This window comes from Myotis yumanensis, unplaced genomic scaffold, assembly GCF_028538775.1.
Source record: "Myotis yumanensis isolate MYYU_CA2020_CCGP unplaced genomic scaffold, mMyoYum1.0.hap1 SCAF_3, whole genome shotgun sequence".
Lineage (NCBI taxonomy): Eukaryota > Metazoa > Chordata > Mammalia > Chiroptera > Vespertilionidae > Myotis > Myotis yumanensis.
This window is the reverse complement of record NW_027223754.1, coordinates 27,054,283-27,079,944: the sequence shown is the minus strand read 5'-3', so window position 1 is coordinate 27,079,944 and position 25,662 is coordinate 27,054,283. Positions and strand designations below refer to the sequence as shown.

The 25,662-nt window shown below is 44.3% G+C and overlaps 1 protein-coding gene across 5 annotated transcripts in view; it reads right to left on the bottom strand.

Moving 5' to 3' along the window:
• CSGALNACT1 (chondroitin sulfate N-acetylgalactosaminyltransferase 1) overlaps positions 1 to 25,662 on the bottom strand; it is a 313,490-nt gene that overhangs the window by 210,226 nt on the left and 77,602 nt on the right. The window contains exon 1 of one of the 5 annotated variants that reach the window (XM_070408513.1): positions 1,904 to 2,002. The exons of the other annotated variants lie outside the window; for them this stretch is intronic. The gene's annotated coding sequence lies outside the window, so the exon portion shown is untranslated. Of the gene's footprint in view, positions 1 to 1,903; positions 2,003 to 25,662 lie in introns of those variants that run through there. 5 annotated transcript variants of the gene reach the window in all.

The following is a 25,662-nucleotide window of genomic DNA, read 5'->3' as shown; positions in this document are numbered from 1 at the left end:
TAGTTATTTCAGAAAGTAAACTTATAAGTTTAAGACTTAAACTTTGGTTGTGTATCCCTTCAGATTATCCAAAAGGCTGGATTCAATGCTTGAACAATTATATTTTCCAAGAAATAAGAAAGAAACCCTAATGAAACCCATTAGCTTGCACCCACCCTGAGAGACTCAGTCTGCGTAAATAGGACACCAGGTCTCCCGCTTGGTCCTCTCCTGCCCTTTCTTCAGCAACGATGGAAACATCTGGAACAGAGGCAGAATCAGTGTCATTTTTCTGGCTCATCTATCTGAAGTCTCTCCTTCCTTGAGGTTTTCCTGTCTCCTTTCAATATAGAATTTACCTGGCTCACCAGTAACAGGGACCTGTAGGTCCTGCTCGGCTCTTTTTCCAACCATCATTCCTTCCTCACATCTCCTCTCAAGACCTTGCAGATGTCTTCAAGCTCCTTCAGAAAACCCAAATGCCTCCACTGTGCCGCTTCCTGAAGTCAGCCTGCTAGACACACCCCATGACCCACCCCAGGGGAGTCTGGGGTTTCGCCAGTGATAGTAGATGGGAGTGTGAAGAATGACATAAGTGGAGCCATTTTTAAACGGAACCAGAGCAGCCACTCCGGAGGAATTCCTTGGACCTTTGGAATGTTTGAACTGGGCAAAAAACCTTTGGCCTGGACCAAAGCAACACTGTCTTCAAACAGCTGTTTGCAAAGCTAACAGGAAAGCAGATATTCTGACCACAAGGACTGATGATTATAGATTCTTTCTGAAGATAGAGTCGGTCATCAGCCATGTTTAGCTACAGAATAATTCAACCTGTTAGCACCAATAGAAATTTCTTCTACTCGTGTCATCATTTCCCTTCCTGTTCTCATAAACTCCTTGCCTTCACCCTGTATTCAGGACACCATTGGGTTTCGGTCTGAATCGGTGTTTCCAGAACTGCAATTTATTTTTTATCAGGTAAGTACTTATTGCCTCTGATTTTGGCTTTTTATTTTTAGGTTAACAGGAGGTAATCAGATAGTAAACCCAACCACTGCAGATTAACAAAATGCCTTAATCTATTAAGAAGATGTCTACAAAATAGTACGGCTGCTAAGGTTTGGAGCACTGGGGCCAGCCTGGGACTCCACTTGGAGTCCTTCAAGTATTCCTGCATGGACAGTTCTGTCCACACCAGCCCCACTTCAGGGGAGAGGTCATTAAAATGAGATGTTCCCACAAGCAGACCTTTCAAAAATAAGTACATGGTCTGTTTGTTTTTAGTTTCACAACACATGCTCAAGGCATTTTTTTAAATGTATAAATAGAGGATGGGAGAAAATGGCAGCCAAATAGGCAGATCTTTCTTGCACCCTCTCCCAGTCCTAGACTGGAAATAAAACTGAAGTGGGGAACATACACCCAGAATTATCAACTGAGGCCCAGCTGAGCTGGAGACATAGCGAGGAAGGACAGAAAATACCTGGAGACCGATAGGCAGGGCGAGGTCTCGAGAGGAGCTGACCCAGCTTCCAGGGGTGGCAGGTGGAGAGTGAGGAGGGAGCTCTCAGCTACAGGAGGGACTGTTCCCTTAGAAGGTCGAGGTCTGGAACCCAGGCTGAGGTCCGGAACCAGACCCAAGGCCCGCAGACCAGGTAACATCCAGCTGCCAAAGGTGGTAGCTGGCCACTAGGGAGTCTGGCACCAATAGACTGGAGCTGGTCAGAGAGAAAGCCTCAGTTTGTGTGTGAGAGTGTGAGCGTGTGTGTGTGTGTGTGTGTGTGTGTGTGTGTGTGTGTGAGAGAGAGAGAGAGAGAGAGAGAGTGTGTGTGAGAGAGAGAGAGAGAGAGTGTGTGTGCGTGTGCGTGTGTGTGTGTGTGTGTGTGTAACCCAGGGCGCAGGAGTTAAATTTGCAGCTACTCACCTGAGGCTTTGGTGCAGGGAGGGCGATGCAGACTTGAGGTGCCTAAGGAGAGGCTGGATGGGAAGCATTGCAGGGAGACATGGAAAAGCAACAGTCAGGAGTCCTGCATTTGATGGTATCCTCCCAAACCAAAATGGCCATTTTTTCTGAGAGGAGGTCACCACTCCCAGAAGCCACAGCTCAGAGAAAAGGGAAAAAACCCGCCCTGGGTGATACAGCCTGCCCCACCCTCAGGAGCCCTGCCTGCCACACCCTGCATTTGACCTCATCAGAGGAGACAGCAGCAGAGCCCAAGCCTATGGGTTTGAACAGTTTCAGGACGTGTCAGTGACTGGAATGGGGATGGAGCCATCCGTCCCACTATCCCAGGAACCTGACTGGGGCTTTCCCCACATGGGAGAGCTGACAGAAACTCCAGCTTCCCAGCTGATCCCATTGGACTGCATACAAGGATCTCTGCCCAGCCGAGGGCATGAAATTAGAGATCAACTACAGTAAAAACACTCAAACACATCCAAACACATGGAGGCTAAAGAGCATGTTACTAAACAATGAATAGATTACCAAAGAGATCAAGGAAGAAATAAAAAACTTCCTGGAGACAAATGAAAATGAACACACAACAACCCAAAATCAATGGAACACAGTGAAAGCAGTCCTGAGAGGGACATTCATAGCATTATAGGCCTCAAAAAACAAGAAAATCTTTGAAAAAACTATCTAAACCCTACAACTAAAAGAACTAGAAAGACAGCAACAAGAAAAGCCCAAAGTAGCAGGAGGGAAATAAGAAACATTAGAGAGAAAATAAATGCATATATATCTACACTAATAAAAAAGAAACATGGTAATTAGTGTACGACCGCTACCCTTCCCATTGGCTAATCAGCATATCCTTATGCAAATTAACTGTCAGCCAAGATGGAGGCCGGCAGCCATGCACTGAAGCGAACAGGGAGGCTTGCTTGCTCCAGTGACAGCAGACTCCAACGTTCCCAGCCTCACTTGCCGGCCTCTCAGCTGCAACTCTAAGCAACTTTGTTGCAAATATAGAAGCTAAACAAAACCCCAGAAACCTGCGTTAGTCAGCCAGGCTTCAGCCAGCTGGACCGCAAATTGTATCAAATACAGAAGGAAAAACAAAGGCCAGAAACCGGCTTTCAGCAGCCGAGGCCTCAGAGCTAAAGCTGGCCCAGAATAAAAAAAGAAAAGAAAAAAAGGAGCGGTTGGGAGCTTCAGTCAACCCACCAGCCTGAAAACGGCCCTCAGCCCCTCAGCCAGACTGGCCAGGCACCCCAGTGGGGACCCCCCCACCCTGATCCAGGACACCCTTCAGGGCAAACCAGCAGGTCCCCACCCGTGCACCAGGCCTCTATTCTATATAGTAAAAGGGTAATATGCCTCCCGGCACCGGGATCAGCATGACAGGGGGCAGTGCCCAAATCCCCTGATCGCCCTGCGGCTCTGTGAGTGACAGGGGGTGGGGCCACAACCTCCCTATCCGCCCTGCTCTGTTCCTGACAGGGGAAGGCGCCCCAACGCCCTGATCAGCCCTGCTCTGTGCCTGATATGGGGGAGCTCCCCAATCCCCTGATCGCCCTGCCGCTCTGTGTGTGACAGTGGCGGCACCCCAACCCCCCCCCCCCCACAGGCCCTCCTTCATGTGTGACAGAGTAAGGCCATAACCTCTCCATCGGCCCTGCTCTGTGTGTGACAGGGTGTGGGGCCACAACCTCCCTATCTGCCCTGCTCTGTTCATGACAGGGGAAGGCGCCCCAACCCCCTGATCAGCCCTGCTCTGTGCCTGATAGGGGGGAACTCCCAATCCCCTGAACGCCCTGTGGCTCTGTGTGTGACAGGGTGCGGCGCCCCAACCTCCCCCCGCCCAATGGGCCCTGCTCTGTGTGTGACAGGGTAGAGCCATAACCTCTCCATCGGCCCTGCCCTGAGTGTGACAATGGCGGCCCCCAACCCCCTGATCGGCCCTGCTCTGTGGGTGATAGAGGGTGGCGCCCCAACCCCCCTCCACGGGCCTTGCTCTGTGTGTAACGGGGTAGAGCCATAACCTCCCCATTGGCCCTGCCCTGAGTGTGACAAGGTGCCGCTCCCCAACCCCCTGATCCACCCTGCTCTGTGTGTGACAGGGGGCGGTGCCCCAACTCCCCTATCGGCCCTACTCTGTGAGTGACAGGGGGCAGCTCCTCAACCCCCTGATCGGCCCTGCTCTGTGCGTGACAGGGAGGAGCTCCCCAACCCCCTGATTGACCCTGCTCTGTGTGTGACAGGGTACAGAGCCCCAACCCCCCTGATGGGCCCTGCTCTGTGAGTGACAGGGGGCAGCTCCCCAACCCCCTGATCGGCCCTGCTCTGTGAGTGACAAGGGGCAGTGCGCCAACCCCCTGATCGGCCCTGCTCTGTGCGTGACAGGGGGTGGCGCTGCAACCTCCCCATCGACCCTGCCTTGACTGTGACAGGGGGCAGTGCCCCAACCCCCCAATCGGCCCTACCCTGAGCGTGACTGAGGGTGGCATCGCAACCTCCCGATCCGCCCTGCTCTGTGCATGACAGGGGGCGGCGCTCCAACTCCCCAATCGGCCCTGCTCTGAGCCTGACCAGGGGCTGCACCTAGGGATTGGGCGTGCCCTCTGCCACCCGGGAGCAGGCCTAAGCCAGCAGGTCGTTATCTCCTGAGGGGTCCCAGACTGTGAGAGGGCACAGACCGGGCTGGGGGACCCCCCTCTCCCCCCGAGTGCACAAATTTTTGTGCACCGGGCCTCTAGTATAGATAGATAGATAGATAGATAGATAGATAGATAGATATAACGTAAATGAAACCAAGAATTGGTTCTCTGAAAAGATAAATAAGATTAATGAACCTTTAGCCAGACTCATTAAAAAACAAAGAGAGAGGGCCTAAATTAACAAAATCAGAAACAAAAGAGGTGAGGTAACAACTGACCCCACAGAAACACAAAGAATCGGAAAAAAATAGCATGAACAACTATATTCCAACAAGCTGGACAGCCTGGACAAAATGGACATATTCCTAGAAAAATACAACCTTCCAAAACTAAATTAGGAAGCATAAGAAAACCTGAATAGGCTGATAACAACTGATGAAACTGAAGCAGTAATTAAAAAAAACTCCCAGTAAACAAAAGCCCAGATGGCTTCACAGGGGAGTTTTACCAAACATTCAAAGAAGAACTAACACCCATACTCCTCAGACTATTCCAAAAAATCCAGGAGGAAGGAACACGTCCAAGCTCTTTTTATGAGGCCAGCATTAGCCTAATTCCAAAACCAGATAAAGACACTACAAAGAAAGGGAATTACAGGCCAATATCCCTGATGAACATAGATGCTAAAATCCTCAACAAAATATTAGCAAATCAGATCCAACAATACATTAAAAAGATCATACACCATGACCAAGTGGGATTTATTCCAGGGATGCAAGGCAGGTACAATATCCGCAAATCAACAAATTGGAAAACAAAAATCGCATGATCCTATCAATTGATATATAAAACATGAATACATGATGAAGTAAAGACAAAAGTTTATGGTGGCTTATTCAATAAAACTATTGCTGAGTCAACCGATTATCTAGAGGGGGAAATCAAATTAGATATTTTTAATCTCAAAATATACTCTAAAATAGATTCCAAATAAATCACAGAAGTAAAATTTTAAAATTATATTAGAGGAGTTAGAAAAATATGTAGTTAAATATATTTCTCTTCTTTCTTTATGGAGAAAGACGTTCTCAACCTATGGCAGAAATCATGCACACACACGAAAGATATAATGAAAAACTTAATTAAAAACAGTATATTAAATTAATAAATTTATTTTTACATAATAAATTACATATGTTATTTAGTAAATTAAAATGACAAATAAATTTAGTAAATTAAACATATGTAAACATAAAAAATTTATTAAAAAATAAAAGCCAACTACTAATTAGGAAAACATTTTCAACAAATATATTGGAGAAAGCATCAATATCCTTAACATACAAAGAGCCCTTATAAACTGTAAGAAATATTCTAGACTTTAATAGATGAAAAGAAGAGGGTTTTTTTAAGGAGTAAAAATATAAATATACAGATTTTAAATTTTTCAACCTCACTGGTAATAAAAGAAATGCAAATTGAAACAGCATCACTAGTTTTTGGTTATCAAATTAGCCACGCAAACACACAATGCCAGTTGGGAGTAATGAGTCCCAGCTTCCCACCTACTGCTGGCTGGAATGGAAATTCACTCTGGTAAATAATTTGGCAAGCATTATGTATCACGTGTCTTTAAAGTGGCCAAACTTTTTAACCTATTAATTTCACTTAGAGGATCAATCTAAATGAAATAATCATAAATCTGGACAAAGATGGATGCACTAAGATACCCACATAGTCTAGCCAGCAAGGCTCAGGTGGTTGAGCGCTGACCTATGAAACTTCACTTTTCAAATACTTGTTTCCTATGTGCCAGACTTGGCTGCTTCTTGTTTATCAAGAGTAATTATTATCCAGTCGGTGTTGCTCAATGGTTGAGCATCAACCTATGAACCAGGAGGTCACGGTTCAATTCCCGGTCAGGGAACATGCCCAGGTTGCGTGTTGGATCCCCAGTTGGGGCCATACAGGAGGAAGCTGATCAATGATCCTCTCTCATCATTGATGTTTCTATCACTCTCTCCCTCTCCTTTCCTCTCTGAAATCAATAAAAAATATATATATTTTTGAAAGATATACATATAAAGCTGGAGACAATTTAAAGTCCTAACACTGGGGAATGATTAGTACATTATAGCATGCGCATACTATGAAATATTGTATTGCCTTTAAAATTAGGCTCATGAAAACTTTTTCATGATGGAGAATTTATTATGATCTACATTAAATGAGAAAGGAGAATACAAAACTGTGTATGTGTTGGGATGTAAGGTATGGTAACATGCACATACAAACAGACACACACACGAATAAAAAAAAATGCCTAAATGGCCAACAGCATTCATCACTAGAAATTGGGATTACAGGTTGTTATTTTATTCTTTGTATATTTCTACATTTTCCACAATTAATATATTTTCATTTCATAATCAGAAAAAAATATACCTTGAAGACAGGCCACAATCCCTCTGATACACATAAAGCCAAAACTTATTCTAAACTATAATTACACAACTAAAAGGACCTCAGGCATCTAATCTAAGAGCTTGTATTGCAGACTAAAAACCATTATGACTATTTTATAAAACTAAGACATATCCTAAATCTATCAAGGTCTCATTCCAACCTGCAACCAGCCCTATATTAATAACAGAACACTCTGTATAGGCAAGACATAGGTCTGAGAATAAAAACACCAGTATCAATAAAAGGTAAGGATCCGTGTAAAAACCCTGTAAGCAGCAAAGCTGAATTCATTAAAAGGAAAATAATCAATAACCTTGATTTTATATTAGATCAGAGTAACACCTTCATGTAGGCCTGCTCTCACTGTGACAGGCAGCTGGGAACAAGACTCGCCAGTTACTTCATTCGAATACAATGAACAAAGGAAACAATGTACTGGGATTATTAATGAATCAAATAGGGAGAAATGAGTAACACTGGGGAGCATGATGCAACAGTACCTAAGACACCCTCTAATGAGGACAGGAAGGATCTAATCCAGATGCTCAAGTATCAAGTTCGTTTTGGCAGAGAGGAAATGCTGGGGTAGAAACTGTAGATTGTGCAGCCACACTCACGGGGTGAAATCCCCACCGCACCCACATACAAACTGTGTGCCCTTTAGCCCGACTCCTAATCCCTCAGAGCAACGGTTTCCTCGCCGGCCATCAAACATAAACCATCATTAACCTTGCAGGGTGGGTGTAAGGTCTGAGGCAGTAACTACTGGATGCCTGGTTAAAGGCCCCGTATGTCCAACAGTGAATGGAGCCCATTACTCTTTTATGAAACCAGGGCCCACGGAGGCCAACCATGCATCCCTGATGCTGTGGGCACCGTTTGTCCCTTTCCTGGCCGACTTGCAGGCACTGGGGAAAAGCCTTGCTTGGAGCTGGCAGGGGGGCTGAGACAGGTAGGAAGAGAATAAATCGGCAGTAACCCTGAGTAATTATATAATCCCAGGCTCTGTCAGTCTCTGTGGGTTCCCCGGGCAGCTGGCCCGGGCTCTGCTCCACGGTACCTCAACCCAGATCCCTAACAGCCTGGGACGGAACTGAGGACAACGAGATGGGAAAAAACAGCAAAATAATCCCCGGAGAAGGAACAAAATAACTACAGAAGGTGAGGGAGGGAAGCTGAAACTTCGAGAAAATACAATAAGCCTTATAATTACAAGAAAAAATAACAAGAAGTAAATTAGGAATGAGAAACCAACAACTCTAGAATAAGCCTATTGAATAACACTTTCAAAAAGATGTTGAACAAAGGATGAAGAAAATTGGCAGTGATGGGAGGAATTAATGAAGACAAAAATCAATATAACGCAGTAGAAAGCCAAGAGAAAAATACTAGAAATACACAGTAAGTATGGGTAATATAAGAATGCTGCCTGGAGTGCAATCAGGTCCCTAAGAGAATTAGACAATGACCTTGGGGGGTGGGGGGGGTGCAGGGGAAAGTGCAAAGCTCCAGCCATCACCAGAAGCTGGTGAAAGATCCCAGGTGGAATGGCTGATAATTGAAAAGTTAAAGGGCAATTCTAACAACTTGTCAATGGATTAAGGCCTCAGTTTTCAGAGAAGTAATATAATTTGAGGAGATACTGAAAATCATTAGCAACATTAAAATGGACTGTAATTACATTATGGCTAGTGAAATAATGTAATAATGAGCCCTTATTTAGAAAATAAAAACAGCTATGTCAGACAGATGTGACAGCTCCTTACTTTGTTACAGGCACTTTCCTTTTTAGCTGGCAGGAGAGCATAATGCAGTGGTTCTCAACCTTGGCTGCACATTAGAATCAACTGGGAATCTTTTTAAAATCCTGATTTCTGGGCCTCATCCTCTGGAAATTCTGTTTCTTTGTTATGGGGTGGGGCCACAACATTAGTAACAAAGAAACAGAATTTCCAGAGGATGAGGCCCAGAAATCAAGATTTTAAAAAGATTCCCAGGTGATTCTAATGTGCAGCCAAGGTTGAGAACCACCATAATGGATAAAGAAGCACCATCCTGTGTGAGAAAGACCTGGTTGCGAATCTCAGTTCTGTCCCCTTACTAGTTTGCACATGTTAGTTAAACGCTCTAAGCCTGAATTTCTCATCTGTCTCATTGGTGTGTCACAAATACATGACAGGAAGACCTAGCATACAGTAAGAGCCATATAAACGGTACCTATTGTGAAGCTGAAGCACATCTATTGCGTGGAGCTATGTTTTAACGAGGAGGGAAAAGACACACTTCCCCAATGTCAAGACCTTGTCAAGTTGCTAAGAGGAAAGAATGACAGCCACGTTGATAAACAGTCTGGTGTCTGGTGCTCAGCTCCTCAGAGAATACATGCCTTACCTCCTCTGTCCTAGCAACAAGGTTAGAACTACATGGCTCAGTGATTGAGCCCACCACTCAGCATCCGGGAACCTGTCTACTGTCCCCAAAATAAGAGCCAACCTTCTGTGGCCCCCATGGCATCCCCCACAGTAGGCCTCACAGACGCACAGCAGCCAACCTTGGGCATTACAGGCCACCCTGAAGGTCATTTCCAGGAATCCCACAGCAACAAGGGCATTCCTACCAGGTTGGGAGGGGTCAGCTGAGTGGCCTCTTGCCATGTATCACCTTGGCCCGGTGCCACGTTCAACGCACTTGATAAGAAACAAGTATTTTCTGATTGACGCCAGTGACTGAAACTGGCCACGTGCTTCTACATGCCTCTTGGAATGTGAAGTTATGTTTGCTTCTCTTTCATTTCCCCAGCTCATCTGAATATTCAGAAAGAACCTAGTGATCGTCTGCTAAATGAATTAAAAATGTGTATCTCGGCGCTAATCATAATTCTCACCACAGTCTCGAGCTGTGTTTCAGGAGAGCAGATTACGCACTCTGTAAACGTCAATGGCTGGATTGTTTGCCAAATGTAAAACAGCGAAGGGGACTGCAAATATTTTGGATTGCTCAAAATTACCAAGTGAAGGTCACATGTCATAGGATACTAGAATCTGGTCCAATTTACTTTAGAAAGTATATTAATATTTAAAAGCCTTTAGGAGAAACTGTTTCGCCTACACCCTAAATAAAAACTGTATGGTCAGCTCGGTTGGCAGCAAGAATGTGTATAATGAGACGGTTGAGTAAAAGAAAGAGGCTCTCTATGTCGTGCCCATCTCGGAAAACAAACGCAACAGACAGCGCTGCTCAGCCCAGACACTTCAAGGAGCCTTCGAGAGGCCAGGCACCGGTGCAAACTGAAACATGAAATACATGTTTTTCGGGGGTTTGCCCAACACTTTGTTTTGTTTCAGTATCTCAAAAATACTTTAGAAGTAAGTGAATATAATGACAGCTTGTTGCATATTACACAGTTCCTCTTTGAAAACAGCTCATTATTCCACAATATAAGAACAAAGTATTCTCTTCCTACTCCTACCCAGGAGCCTGTTGCAAAGCATCAAGCAATCTTAATCAAATGTCCAAATATGTATGGGTTCTTAACATATTCATGAATAAAATTGTATTTTTAAAAATTAAAGCTAAAATCTGACTGTGAAAACAAGTATGAGAATACTTTGTTGGCAGGAATGTATCACTTATTGGAGGGCAACGTAGCAAGACTAAAACCTATACTTTGACCATTTCTAGACTCCATTTCTATAAATTTACCCTGCAGACACACTATCACATGTACACATGCCATTTCACCAAAGCTTCTTACAGTATTGTAAGAATGGAAAAACCTAAATGCCCACCAACTGGGAACTGGATAAATCAATTATATCCATAAAACAGAATAATGTAGAGTCACCAAAAACAATAAGGCAGTTGTATACATAATAAACTGAACCAATAACCACATGGAAATCTCACATTGTTAAGGTGGGGTTTTTTTTGTTTTTTTTTAAAGCAAGGTGTGGAAGTATATAGAATATGCTACTGTTTATGTGTATAGAAATGATAAAGACAAAGAAATGCTCACATATAATATTAGCAGTTAATATTTGTTGAAGGTATTCTGCATGCCAAGAATTGCTCTTAGTGTTTTATATGAATTATCTCATTAGTTCTTCTCAGCAACTCTGAGATATACTATTTTTTGAGAGATATACTATTAATATACCCATTTCACAGATGAGAAAGCTGTGGCACGGTGCAGTTAAGGTCACGAAGTTAGTGGCCAAGGTTCAAACTCTGTCTGGCCCCAGAGCTCACCCCCTTAGTCACAACTATTTGAACTTTCTTGTTCATATATTATCTCTGAAAGTGTTCATAAAAAACCTGGTAAGGGCCAGCTGAGGTGGCTCAGTGGTTGAGCATCGACCTGTGAACCAGGAGAGTACAAGCCTGGGTTGCTGACTCAATCCCCAGTGGGGGAGGGGGAGCGGTGGTGCAGGAGGCAGCCAATCAATGATTCTCTTTCATCATTGATATTTCCATCTCTCTCTCTCCCTCTCCCTCCCTCTCTGAAATAAAAAAATACATATTTTTTTTAAAAAATACTGATATGAAGAGTAGTCCCCAAGAAGGGAACTGCCTGGCTAGAGGTTGGAGATGGGAAGGAGGTTAACTTTTCACTGAACCTTCTGAACTCTGTACATGTGTGTGACCTTTCCAAAATTAAATAAACATGTGTAAAAATTTTTTATTCTACCTGCTTGGATTAATTGGCAAGGACAATATGAATTATTGTTATGAATAAAATATATATTTTTGAGTAAATATAGTTTTATTCATATATTTACTTGTTTTTAAGGACTCAAAAAAATGGGAAATAAAACTTCACCCAGTACAGAATTCATAATTATGTATATAAACAATTTCTAAGATAATAAAGGGGAATAATAAAATAAGCATACCAAAAAATAGCATGAAGTCTATTGCTACAGGTGAGGTCTGAGGCTCTTCACTTACAACAGATTATCCCAGACGCGCATCAAAGACAGAAGTTTTTAGACTTTGTTATTTCTACATAAAGAGACCCATTAAATGCATTCCAGGTAGCAGAAAAGAACAAATGCATACTTGATCTATCTCTTAATTATGACCTTGCTCTAACAATAACAGAGAAACACAGCCATTTTTTTCTGACAGAGAAAACATTCATCATAAAATATGAAATCACACCATCATCTATACTAATAAAAGGGTAATATGCTAATTAGACCAGGAGACCTTCCCGATGTCCTTGCATACAAAGCTATGGTGGCGGGGCTGAGGCAGAGGTAGTTAGGGGCGAGCAGGCTGGCGGCGGGGGGGTAGTTGGGGACAAGCAGGCTGGCAGTGTGGGGCAGTTGGGGGTGAGCAGGCCAGCAGGGGTTGGGGAGCAGTTGGGGGTGAGCAGGCTGGTTGGGTTGGGGGGCAGTTGGGGGTGAGCAGGCGAGCGGTTAGGGGCGATCAGGCAGGCAGGCAGGTGAGCGGTTAGGAGCCAGCGGTCCTGGATTGCGAGAGGGATGTCCAACTGTCGTTTTAGGCCCGATCCCACAGTTGGACATTCCCTGAGAGGTCCCAGATTGGAAAGGGTGCAGGCCAAACAGAAGGACACCCCCCTCCTGCATGAATTTCGTGCACCGGGTCACTAGTAACATATAAAAGGTATAAAATGTGAGGTAGGACACTGTGTTTTGTGTGTTTATCTGAAATACAAGGTCAATACCCAGAGCAGTGCTCCTCAAACCTGAATGTGGGTACATCTCAGAGAGGCCTTGTGATATGCAGATGCTGGTTAGATAGAAAGTCTGGGGTTGGACCCAAAACTTCACATTCCTAATGAGCTCCCAAACAATGCCTGTACTGTGGTGGGAACACTGCATTTTGAGTAGCAAGGTGCTAGACAATATGTGTAAAACAACTATAATTTGATAAATTAAGTTTTAGAACTAAATTGCAGCTATTAAAATCTCAGCCCCTTCTGAAGCTTTTGAAAATTCAGCCAAGAAATGATTTGAATAGATTTGTATTTCCTCTTGAAAACTGAGCAGTGTGCCATAAAGGGGGAAGATGTACCTGCAAATATGCTGCTTTCAAATTTGGTCAGCAATTCAAAGTGGATTTCAAAAGAACCAGGAGAGGATCTGGTTCCAAGGGTGGTTGAGAAGGGCTAGTAATTAGCACACCCTTGTTTACATAAGTGGGCAATTTCCAAGCACTTACATGTTTTCAGCTTAATGACAATTCATCATATGAGCACCAATAACTCTCAGGTGCTGATGACAAGAGCAATATGGTCCCTGTCCCCCAGCAGATTAGACAGGGAAACAGAACAGCTGCCCGCATCACAGGAGGGTCTCTCACAGGAGACAGGTGCTACTATAAAATGTGTGTGAGGGGGGCAAACAATACACTTATAATTGCTGAAGGAATTCAAAGCAAAGAAACAAAACCACTGGGGTAAGGAAAACGTATGGGGTAAGTTTTGGTGATGATATGAGGGAGGAAGTGAATCGGCCTCTTAGACAAGGTGAAGAAAGGCAACCCAAGAAAAGCAGAAGAGAGCAGCACACCCAGGTCACAGTCAGAACAGGGCCCAGGCAGAGCAGAGGCGCACTCCTGTCTAGCGCAGACCCCTTTATGAAGAACCAAGACAAAGTTGTGTTCCTAGGGTGAGGCCAGGAGAGGTTTCAATTTGACCTAATTTACAATGGTAACTGGACAGTCCCTGACTCAGGAGTCACCGGATAATTCTACAAGTACGCAGCATCCAGAGAAAACCGGGTAACGAAGAAAAAGTGGTCGGACAGGAGGGACCAGTCCTCAAAGTCAACGTTCTCTCTGGGCCTCGGTTGTGTCAACTGCACAGAGATCAGCAAACTTTCCTGAAAAGGGCCAGGCAGTAAATTAATTTTAGACTTTGCTGTTGCATGCAAAAACAGCCATAGGCGATATGCAAATGAGTGAATAGGAACATGGCCATGTTGCAATAAAACTTTATTTTACAGAATGGGCAGCAGGTAAGCTGGATTTTCTAATGCCCTGAATTGTAAAATGGGGAAGATAATAACTTTCCTAATATTAAGTATTTCTGGATCAAGATCAGGAGGGGAAGTTGATATAACTGATGAGTGACACTGACATCGATTCAAATATTCATCGACTATAACGTCTATGTACACTAGACGCATTTGCCCCCTGTCACCCCCTGTCATTGTTACCTCCATCCCTCCTAATTCACAGGGGGAAGCATCTCCTCTCCTCCACCTTCCTCCTCTGGGGCCTCACTCCTTAAATTTCTCCTGTCTAGAATCTTCAACCTTCCTCTCTCTATTGCTTCTCTCCATCAGTATACAAACAGCACAAATCTATTCGGCTCCCCAAAATAATAACCCCCACTTCTTGGCTGTGTCCCTTTATATCTGCCACTCCGTTCACAGTCAACCTCAGGAAACAGCAAACTGTACGGGCTTTCCCCACTTGTCAGCATATCCACTTAAAATCCCTGTACCGATGGGATTTCAACCCCACTACTTTTTCTGTAAGAGACTTTCCCACTTCTCAGTCGTTAACTCACTTGATCCCTTTCTAGCAATGGAAACTACTGACAGTCACCCCTTCCTTCAAACTCTCCCCCCACCCCCGGCCCCACCTTGGCTTAAGAGACGACGCCAGCTTCTATTGCTGGTGGCCTCTCTGGCTTTCAGCCTTCTTCACATGCTACTCCTCCTCCTCCTTCAAGTGTTTCCATTCACCTGGTCCCTGCTTTGAACTCCTCTCTGTCTATGTAATAATTTATGGAATATAGGTTTGAGAGTCATAAATTCGTTATTTTAATTAAAGCCTTAGAAGTGAATTCTGAACGGATGAAAATTGAATCTTACCCCCTCTCTTCAGACTCGCTCCACCCTCCCAGATTCACTGGCCAACATCCTCCTAGTTACCCAACTCACAACATTTCTGTTTCTCTGTTTCTCTGTTTCTTCAACCCACATTTCCAACTGGTGGTCATCTCCTGTCAGTTTTAATTTCTCATAGTTCTCACATGTTGCCAAATGACTCCAATGAAGACTTCTCCATGTGACTAGGAGCTTAGCTCTGAGCAGTGTTGACCCTGTTGATGCTCCGACAGATGGCAACCCTGCCTCTCTGACTGCAGAGGTCTCCCACTCCCGCTTCTTGGGCACTTGCTATTACTACCACCGGGAGGCTCCTTTTCATGGTCTGCTGTCTGCCTCAGGACCCTGCCCCTAGTCGAATCCCATGGCTTTAAGCCCCATCTATCTGCATGCCTTTGGTACTCAACCCGAATCTTTAACCGTACATTTCTCCTGAGCATCGGGCCCCTACACCCAGCTACTCACCCACACATCTGCTTAGTTATCCTAAAGTGCACGGTGGCTGTAGGTTTCTGACTGCCCAGCACACCTCCACACGCCCCTCCCGCTCTCCTCTGTAATGGAACTCATCTTCCTTGTGAGGAAGCCATCCTAGGTGGCGTCCCACCAAAAGCAGGGCCCCGTCAGAGCCCTGCACCCTCTCCGCATGCCCGGGGCACAAAAGTGCCTTGTTCCACAGTCACTGAAAATACACCTACTGACTACATTTAGAGCGCCTGGGAACCTCCACACGGGGGTGCAAACATTAGTCATCGAGGCAGTCACAGCCGTGGAACATAATATTTTCCAGCTGTTTCTCCAAATACGAAATAAACAAGAACTAGAAATACTCAATCACTTTCCTACCAGGTCATATCCTGTTAATATCATAATGAGCTTTAAACACGTTTAATGTTTAACATTTAAAATCTGACCGAATCATACTGCGAAGCTAACTCTGTGACTGTGTGACATACTGGAGGAGCAGAGCCTGTAGTCGGGGGAACCTGGACCCAAATCATAGCAGCCCCACCCCCTATGATTACATCATCAGAACACGTTATTTTTGCCTCAGTTTCCCCATCTTTAAAATGAAAATCTTGTGGGATCTTTAAAGATTTAGATCAGGTCATTTATAAAAAATGCCCAGTACAAAGTATATTTTCCAGAAGTATCAGATAAAGTAACGATTTTTAACCTTTTTCATCTCATGGCACACATTAACTAATTACTAAAATTCTGCAGCACACCTAAAAGTATAGTATACTTTACAGGGATCTAACCCCCCCGCCCCCCGCAAAAAAGGCATAATTTTTAGTCATTCACATTGTTGTATTAGCTGTTGTCACTTCTTAAAATTTGACAGTCTAAGAGAAAAGAAGTCAGTGCCCCTGACTGAATAGTCAGGAATGGCATGTTTTAAAGATTCTTGCAGCACACCCATTGAAAATCGCTGAGATAAAGCAAACTCAAGATTTAAAAGAAAGCATTTCCATTACCACTAAAATATAATTTCTTAAAAGTTCAAAAATCACCTCATAATGGAAAGTAATTGAAAAGGAAGAGAAATTGAGACATGCCTTCACTCACTTAACAAATTGAGTAATAATCAAATAAATTTTAGGGCAGTAATTTTTGTAGAACAATGTGGCCTAATCTCTCTTTGAAAACAAAACAAAACAACAATAAAAAACAATGACTGGCAAAAATCATTTTCCTTTTTCCTGAAAGAGAACCTAGATTTTTCCTCTGTGACAGACCTCTGCTCTATTATGAGCAGACAGAAGTTTTGCCAAACCAACCACTCTAAACCTCAAACATTGAGACAATGCAAAAAAAAAGTCTAAGCTCTTTATCACATGGACGCCATTCCCCAGAGAAGACTTTCGCCCACTCTGACAGCCTTTCTGAACTATGCATGTGAGATTTCAAGGATCTTTATGCGCCATCCAAATTGCTAGCCGTTTGTAATCCTTTGTTTAGCAGGTTTGCATCCTGTTATTTAATTAAATTCTTTCCTTTAATTATTGAACAAAAATATTCCAACTATCTGCTTAAGGCTTTCCTCTGAGTACTCTGGAACTCAGAAAGACACATAAAACATGCAGCTCGCAGTCTGGTGATGGAGATAAGATTGAAAAAGAGTAAGGGACAAAAATTAGTAAGTTTATGATAAATGCACCCGTGCTACTCTGGTCATTCAGAAGAGAAGATGCCATTCGGATGAGAGAGGGGACAGTAGGGATTTTTGTTCAGGGAATGGAAGATTTGAGTAAGGCACTGAAGATTGTGCAGGACTTGGGCAGAATGGGATGGTGGTACATTTCAAGCAGCAGTGAGGGCAACTTGCCCTGGCCGGTTTAGCTTAGTGGTTGAGCGTTGACCTATGAACCAGTGGCTTTTTCTAATTTATGTCATGATGTCAACAATTATTATGGCTGCCTCCCAAGGACTGCAAGAAAATCTGACTATCTCAAACCCTATAAATATATGAAGAAGAAGAAAAAAAAACTCCCCTAAAAATCTGTCATCAAACACTAGCCCTCACATAGGACCTCCAGTCCAAATTCATAGTACCTGGGTGGCCAGGAAAACCTCAAGCCAAAAATTTGTTTTAAGGTGGTCCCTGGTTGGTAGAAACTCAATAAATCTGGCAGCAACAAACATAAATTTCTAGAGGAACCTACCTTCAATCTAGACCTCCAAGAAGTCCCACAGATAAATATACAAAAAAAAAAAACTGAACTTGCCCTAACTGGTTTGGCTCAGTGGATAGAGTGTCGGCCACCAGACTGAAAGGTCCCAGGTTCGATTCCAGTCAAGGGCACATACCTTGGTTGCGGGCACATCCCCAGTAGGAGGTGTGCAGGAGGCAGGTGATCAATGCTTCTCTCTCATTGATGTTTCTAACTCTCTCCCTTCCTCTCTGTAAAAAAATCAATAAAATATTTTTTTTAAAAAAAGGACATCTTACGTTTAAAAACAAAAAAACAAAAAACTGAACTTACACTTAAAAGTCACAAATATACAGGAGCAAGAATGAGCTGCAACACCCACCCCCAAAAATCAGCAAAGATTTCAGATATTGGAATTATCAAACACAAAACATAAAACAATTATGTTTAAAGTAATGAAAGTAGCAATTGATAATTGAGTATGAAACAAGACACTATTAAAATAAGCTGATTTTTAAAATAACTGAATGAAACTTTTAGCAATAAAAGCATGTAAGATCAGTGACATTTAAAACACAAAGGATATGGGGTGGGGGTAAGGGGAAGAGATCAACTAAAGGACTTGTATGCATGCATATAAGCCAAACCAATGAACACAGACAACAGGGGGATGAGAGCATGAGTGGGGGTCGGGGGGGAGCTTGGGGGTTAATGGGGGATGAGGACACATTTGTAATACCCTAACCAATAAAGAAATTAAAGATAAAAAATAAATAAATAAAAATAAAAATAAAACACAAAGGATATGTTTCCGACTAGACACTGAGGAAGAGACATTGTGTGAGCCTTAAGATAAAGCTGAATTAAATTATTGAGAATAAAGCAGAGAAGGACATAACTGACATTTAGTGAGAGTTAAAAAACATGAGAATGTTGGAGGTGTCTATCAGATCCAGTTAGATTTCCATGAGAAAAGAAAGATAATATATCAGAGGCAATATATGAAGAAATAATAGCTGGGTGTTTTCTAGAACTGATAAAAACACCCATCCAGAGACACAGAAGATCCAATAATTCCAGAACAGATTCATTAAAAGACCTCCACACCTAATACAGAACACCAAAGACAAAGGGATCTTAAAAGCAGGCAGAATGAAAGAAAGATTACCTTCAAAGGAGCAACAAGGAGCTGATTTCTCAAGAGCTACAATGCAAATCAAAAAATAGTGACATAATACTTGTCTTGTGATGAGAGAAACATAAAGGTCAATCTAGTATTAATACAGGCTAGGGAAGCAATAACAAGGGCAGTCCTGGCCTGGTAGCTCAGTTGGTTAGAGCATCATCCCAATACACTAAGGTTGTGGGGTCAATTTCTGATCAGGGCACATACGAGAAGCAATCTATGAATGCCTAAATAAGTGGAACAACAAATTGATGTCTCTCTCTCTCTCTCTCTCTCTCTCTCTCCAATAAATAAAAACTTAAGAAAAAAATAACAAGGGAGTAACAAATACATCATGGAAAGAGTGTTTTAGACAGGGGAACAGAAAGTACAAATGTCTGGAGATGAGCCCACACTTGGGATGTTTGGGAAAGGACTACATGACAGAGGCAGAGTCAGTGAGGAGAGCCAGGGGACGAGGGCAGAGGAGTATCATGGGGCAGATCACATGGGCCTTTAAAGCCAATGTTAAGAACCTGAACTTCTCCACGGCGGAGGTCAGTGGAGGGTCCAATAAGGCACACTGGCTGAGCCCCATGGTGCTGAGTGTCCAGACATCATCAGTTAGACGCCTGAGGCGGAGAAGTCTCAGGCATCAGCTTTGTAGTCTTCAGATACAAGCTGTCTTTAAGGCACTTTTCTTCTTTTTTTTAATATATTTTTGTTGTTGTTGATAGTATTGCAATATCTCCCATTTCCTCCCCTTATCTCCCCTCCTCCCTGTCCCTACCCCCGCACCAGGTCTTCACTACCCTATTGCCCTTGTCCATGGGCTATGCATATCTATAATAATAAAAGCACAGTATGCTAATTAGACCAGACATCCTTCCAGACAACCTTCCGGATGAAGCCGGGGCTGCGAGGGAAGCCCGGGTCCCGGGTGCCTGCCGGCTGCCGGAGGAGGGAAGCCTGGGTCTCGGTGCCAGAGGGAAGCCAGTGCCAGCAGCTGGGGGAAGGAAGGCCTACTCTTGCATGAATTTCATGCATCGGGCCTCTAGTAAGTATATAAGTTCTTTGGTTTCAACCTTGAGAGCTCACTCAGGCAAAACAATGATAGAAAAATGATGGCTAATTATTATTCAACCAACCATACTTCATTAAGATATATATCAAGATAGTAACCACCAAGAAAAGTCATGAGGAATTTCAAAATCCAAGCAAGTTCTATGCTCCCCCAGAGTTTTATAAGCCATGGTATTTTAGCTGGCTTCAACTCCTCTAAGACAATTGGGGGGCTAAGAAGTAATACATAGTATTTACCTTCTCATCTACAAAACTGTGTGTTAAATAGGTCCTTGAGGTGTGATACACAAAAGCCAGTATCTGATGGCTAGTTACATTTGATGGGAAGCTGTGAGTAACTAGCTTCATAAATGGTTTTTCTATTAATCTAGGTAATGGAATCACTTGTTCAATTCTCACTGATAGTGCAAAGGTTATTTTCTTTTTACCTCTCTTTACCATGAACATTTTCTGCAGGATGGCTTTGGCATTTCAATGTCCAATTCTCCTTTATGGGAATATACATTCTGGGCAAGTTTATCAAGGTTTCTCCCAGAAGAAGGATGTACGATATTTCTCTGCTCATCGTGTTAAATTTATACCAAAAAACAGAATACTATCATCCAGTCCCAATTTGCCTATGTCTTCCATCATTTCCCATCTATCACTCTCAACTCTAAGCAACCCTTTCTTTGCCTCAACTATATCCCGATCCTTCACTAGGGCTCTTCCCCTAGTCCTAGATGCCCTCCACACTCGGCATCAACCCAAAACATTAATTTTCATCAACAATTCAAACTCTTCCACAAAGCCTTCTGCAAGTAATTGTGTGTTTCCTACAAAACAAACTGTCTCTCATGAGTCGACGATTCGTCATAGGCATCCCTCAGAATGTGCCTCTCGGTACTGGCTCTAAAAGTATTCGAACTGAATCTGCCCAGATCTCATAAATTACCATAAAAGTGTTTTTCCCCAAAATTGGATACCAGCTTAAATTCTTATTTTCTTTTTTTTTTCTTCATCCTAAGAGCACAGAACACCCCCTATCCATCGCTGCCTAGCTTGTTGGCTGAAAGCTAGCAGATCATCCAATTTTGCTTCATCTGTAACCTGCAACGCTGTCAGCCCAGACCCTGACCATCAGAGCACATAACCCTCCAGCAAGGCACCTGCACAGGGGACACAGCTGTGCTTCCTGCTCACCACAGGGTGCCCACCTCTTCTCATGCCTGAAGAGATGGCAGCCAATTATGACTCACACTTACTGAACGCTGATCGTATGCTAGACTCTGTTCTAAGTGCTTTCTAGGCAGTAATTCATTGAATATTCTAATAACTACAAGGCAGGTACTATCGTCGTCCTTGGCCTATGGATGAGGAAACTGAGGACCAGAGAAGTGAAGTGACTTGCCCAGTCTCACAGCTAGGATGTGGCCAGGCCCTGATTTAAACCAGGTCCATCTGTGGGGCTGTGAAGTTCACATTCTTCATTACGATTTCATACATGTGACTATAAAGGGGCTACCGTACTGTCCTAGCCATGGGACCAAAGAGGATAAAAATGTTTGCTCCACAATTTTAAAACAAGAAAGAAAGAAAAAGAGAGAGAGAGATGAGAGATTTAAGAGTGCAGTCCAGGAGCCAGACAGGCCTGAGTGATCATCCCGGCTCTTTTAACTTAACTATGCAACCTCAGGCAAATTACTTAATCTCCCTAAACCTCAATTTCCTCATCTGTAAATTGGGGATAATTACACCTTCTATCACTGCTGATGAGTGGCAGAAGTCAGATTCAACCCCATAATCTTTCCATAACACGATGGTGCCACATCCTCCAGAAGATTATAATCTTGCAAAATAGTGGGAAATCCCAGTGCTTCCCTGTTGCCAGCTGGCTTGGAGGCAACCGTACCTCCAACCAGAACCGCCTGCCCTATTACATCTAAAAAGTCTGGGGTTCTGAGTGCCATCACACAAGACACACCGGATAACAAAGGCCACCCGCTTCCTCACGAACAGCTCCACTGGCAAAAGGAGTGTTCTCAGAGCCACCCCCATCTAATCCCCTGCATCAAAGGCGAGAGCATCGAAGATGAGAACGCCAGCACCAGGAGCCAGTGTCTCCTCTGCTCAGAACACACTCAGAGCCAAACACCACATTCTTAAGTAGGATGTGCATCCCCAAAACCTCCTGGAGTGACCTCATCCTAACAGGAGAGGGCCTTCCCATCCTCCCACCCCAGAGCTGCAGGGTGCTGGGAGCCTCAGGCCTCATTCCTGGAAACAGGGCAAAGGCTCCTCTCAGAGCATGTGAAGATGAGTCACGGAGCAGAAAGTACCTCATACGATCATCACCCAGCACTTGGCCCCGGTGGAATGCTGCAGTCACGAGGCAGTACCACGTACAGTTGTTTATAAAATGAAGGTAAAACATTTGAAGTGAAAAAACTCTCTAGAATCTAAGGAATGTACCAAACCAGCAGTGTCTGTGTGAGGGATCTGGAATCACAGCTCATTCTTTGAGACTTTTCAAATGTCCTGTAATATGAGCACAGAACACACACCCTGCTCATTGCCGCCTGGGTTGTTGGCTGAAGGCTAGCAGATCATCCAATTTTGCCTCATCTGTTGCTACAGCGCTGTCAGCCCAGACCCTGACCATCAGAGCACATAACCCTCCAGCAAGGCACCTGCATGGGGGACAGAGCTGGGCCTCCTGCTCACCACAGGTGCCCACCTTTTCTCGTGCTGAAGAGATGGCAGCCAATTATGGCCAGAATAATAATGGCTCACACTTATTGAATGCTGATCATATGCTAGATTCTGTTCTAAGAGCTTTCTAGGCGGTAACTCATTTAATAATCTAACAACTATGGCTCTATAGGTGTGTTTTTTTAAGTAACACAGGCAACATGTAGTCTGGATGGGAAGAGTTATCATAAGGACCTTCATTCCTGATCTATTTCACGATCCTCTGGGTTACGGCCCCTATAAAAATAAATGCGACCGACGCCCAGAATGTTCTGTTGTTGTGGGAGGATGTGGTCATCCCTCTGCAGGGGCCTTGACGTTCGGGTCCAACTCTACTCCTAATAGACGTCCTCATGGAGCCACCACCAGCACGTCAGGTCGTGGATTTGTCCTGCCTCGCCAGCTCCTCGGTAGCCTATTTCTTCTCGGAACAGTGTCTCCTCTTAAACTTACTTTGACCAAAGAGCGCGCTTGCATCCCAATATTTCAAGATTTCGTAAACAAGCCCATATTCCACACCCACTATTTCCCTTCCTAATTTTCACTTTTCTCTGATAAAGAGGATAGTTTTAAGTTCTCCCTTCCGGCAGCAGCTCCTCTCCCTCCATCATATAAAGTTGTCCCTCTCTGCACTTTCTCCTGCTCTTTATTGAAACTCGTTATCTAAAGCAAGTACAATGTAAATTTATGCTCCCGACACTCTGATGTTTTCAAAATATATTTTTATTGATTTCGAGAGGAAGGAAGAAAGAGAGAGAAACATCAATGATGAGAGAGAATCATTGATCCGCGGCCTCCTACACGCCCCACACTGGAGATCGAGCCCACAATCCGGGCATGTGCCCTGACCGGGAATCGAACTGTGACCTCCCGCTCCAGAGGTCGACACTTAACCACTGAGCCGTGCTGGCTGGGCTGACTTCTAAAAAATCAAAGTTAAAATGGAATATGGATTTGTTTACTAAATCTTTTGCCTCGTTGCACCCGAGCAAGGAAGATGGGCCACCAGCAGCTCCCCTGGAGACAGGGGAGGAAATTCGGCCAGAGTTTCTCATTCTTGCCGCATCCGCTCAATCGGCTTGGTCTGGTCCGGAAACATGCCTCAATATGTGCGGCCAAGTGTTCCCACCAGTACGCAGAGGACACAGGCGTCATTAAGTTGGAGTAAGTGAGCTGCCATGAACGGGTCATTCAAGACATCTACCTTATCGCAGAAACAATGCTAGCTCTTTGTACATAAAACATTTTCAATTCAGGGGGAAAAAACGTTAAGGTGATGTTTTGGTTAAAAAGGTTTCTCTCGCCCAATAATTGTATGCAATCTAAATAGTGAACCTCTGTGTAATTGCTAGGAAATGGTATTTCCTCTCCGTGGAAAAACCTCCTATTATTCTATCATTTCCTCTTTTCCCCGCCGGAAACCTTTCCGTCCTGAAGCGAAACACAGCAGCTGGCCCTACGCACGCCTGTGTGCAGGAAGCACATCAGAAAGAGACATGTGCTGGGCTTCACCCCGCTGGTCACAGCGGCCAGCACTGGTGGAAGCTTCACTGGGTCCATCACTACCGCCCCCTGTGAGTGATGGGGAGACAGCAGGACCATCTGCTGCGGCATGAGCAGCGCTGCCCTCTCCCCCGCCCCCCTCAGGAGGCTGCTGTGCAGCCAGCCGCCCTGCGCCCTCAGCCACTCCCCACTGCCTCCAGCCCCCGCTCCCCCCCCCCCCCCCCCCGAAAGGTCGAAACCTGCGCATTGCCTGCCTACAGTGCCAGGCACATCTGTAACAACAAAGGGAAAATGGGAAAACAGCCAGGGTTACACAGACCTGGAAGAACTGGTGGACGGTAGTTCCCGTTAGCCGAGGTTTTACTTCCTACAGTTTCAGGTACCCATAGTCAACTGCAGTCTGAACATGTTAAGTGAGAAATTTCAGAAACGGACAAGTCATAACGTTTAAATGGCATGCCTTTCTGAGTAGCATGACCAGTGCTCGCTCCGTCCCGGGACATCATCATCCCTTTGTCCACCAAGTCCACACTGTGTATGCTCCGCACCCACTGGTCTCTCGGTAGCCGCCTAGGTGATCAGATCCTCTGTCCTGTTATCACAGTGCTGGTGTCTAAGTCCTGCATATGTTACTTAGCGGAAGCCCCAAAGTGCAGGAGTGGTGATACTGGCCATTCAGGGATGCCCAAGAGAAGCAGGCAAGTGCTTCCTTCAAGTGGAAAGGTAGGTATGTACAGGAAAAACCAAAGCACATGTAGGGTTCAGAACATCCACTGGGGGTCTTACCTCCCGCAGATAAGCTGAACTACTGTACAATGTTCTCTGCCCACGGATCTGTTCTGTTTCTCATCCATCATGATGGCTCTGCCTCTACAATGCCACAGGTCCCCCAGACAGTCGGGAAACCACTTCCCTGGCACAACATCAACATGTTTAAAGATAACCACAGCCCTAATGAGGGTGTTTTTCCACCATCCATGACTTAGGATCAGGTCTGCACTCAATGGTAGTTTTCTATCTCTTACCCTGGCTTAAGGCTAAAATAGTATGAAAAGCCTATGTTTTCTTTGGATGATTATTTTGCTTTTAAACCTCTCTCCCACCCCCTCAAAAAATCTAAAAGCAAAAAGTGTTGACAAGTACTTGCTACAACTAAATACACCCAGAGCAAATCATAAATCTGAAACAACCAATGACCTCATATCCCAATTTGCCTCTCCGCCTGGGATGGGGTCCCGATAATGGGCTTCCTTCCAAACAGCACAGTATTCATGCTCTCGTGAGCTGGGAACAGACAATCGTAGAGGCTGCAAAGAAGGCCTTATTGACACGCCAGGCAGGCATGGCCAGGGATGGCAGCAGTTCCTTAAGCTTCACCAGCTCCAACCTTGGACAAGGAAGGAAGGAAGGTATAAAGAATGATCACCATTAGGGCATGGGGGAGGGGGAGAAGGGGGAAGTCTACACTATATGATACTTAAGGAGATAAATGTATCACCTGAAGCAACCTGTGGGGAGATGTAATACTACATTTCTGTTGTGCAAAAAGTTTCATCAGGAAGGAATCAGGAATGACAGCTGAGAAGAGCCGAGGAGATAATCCAGCCCTCCTCCC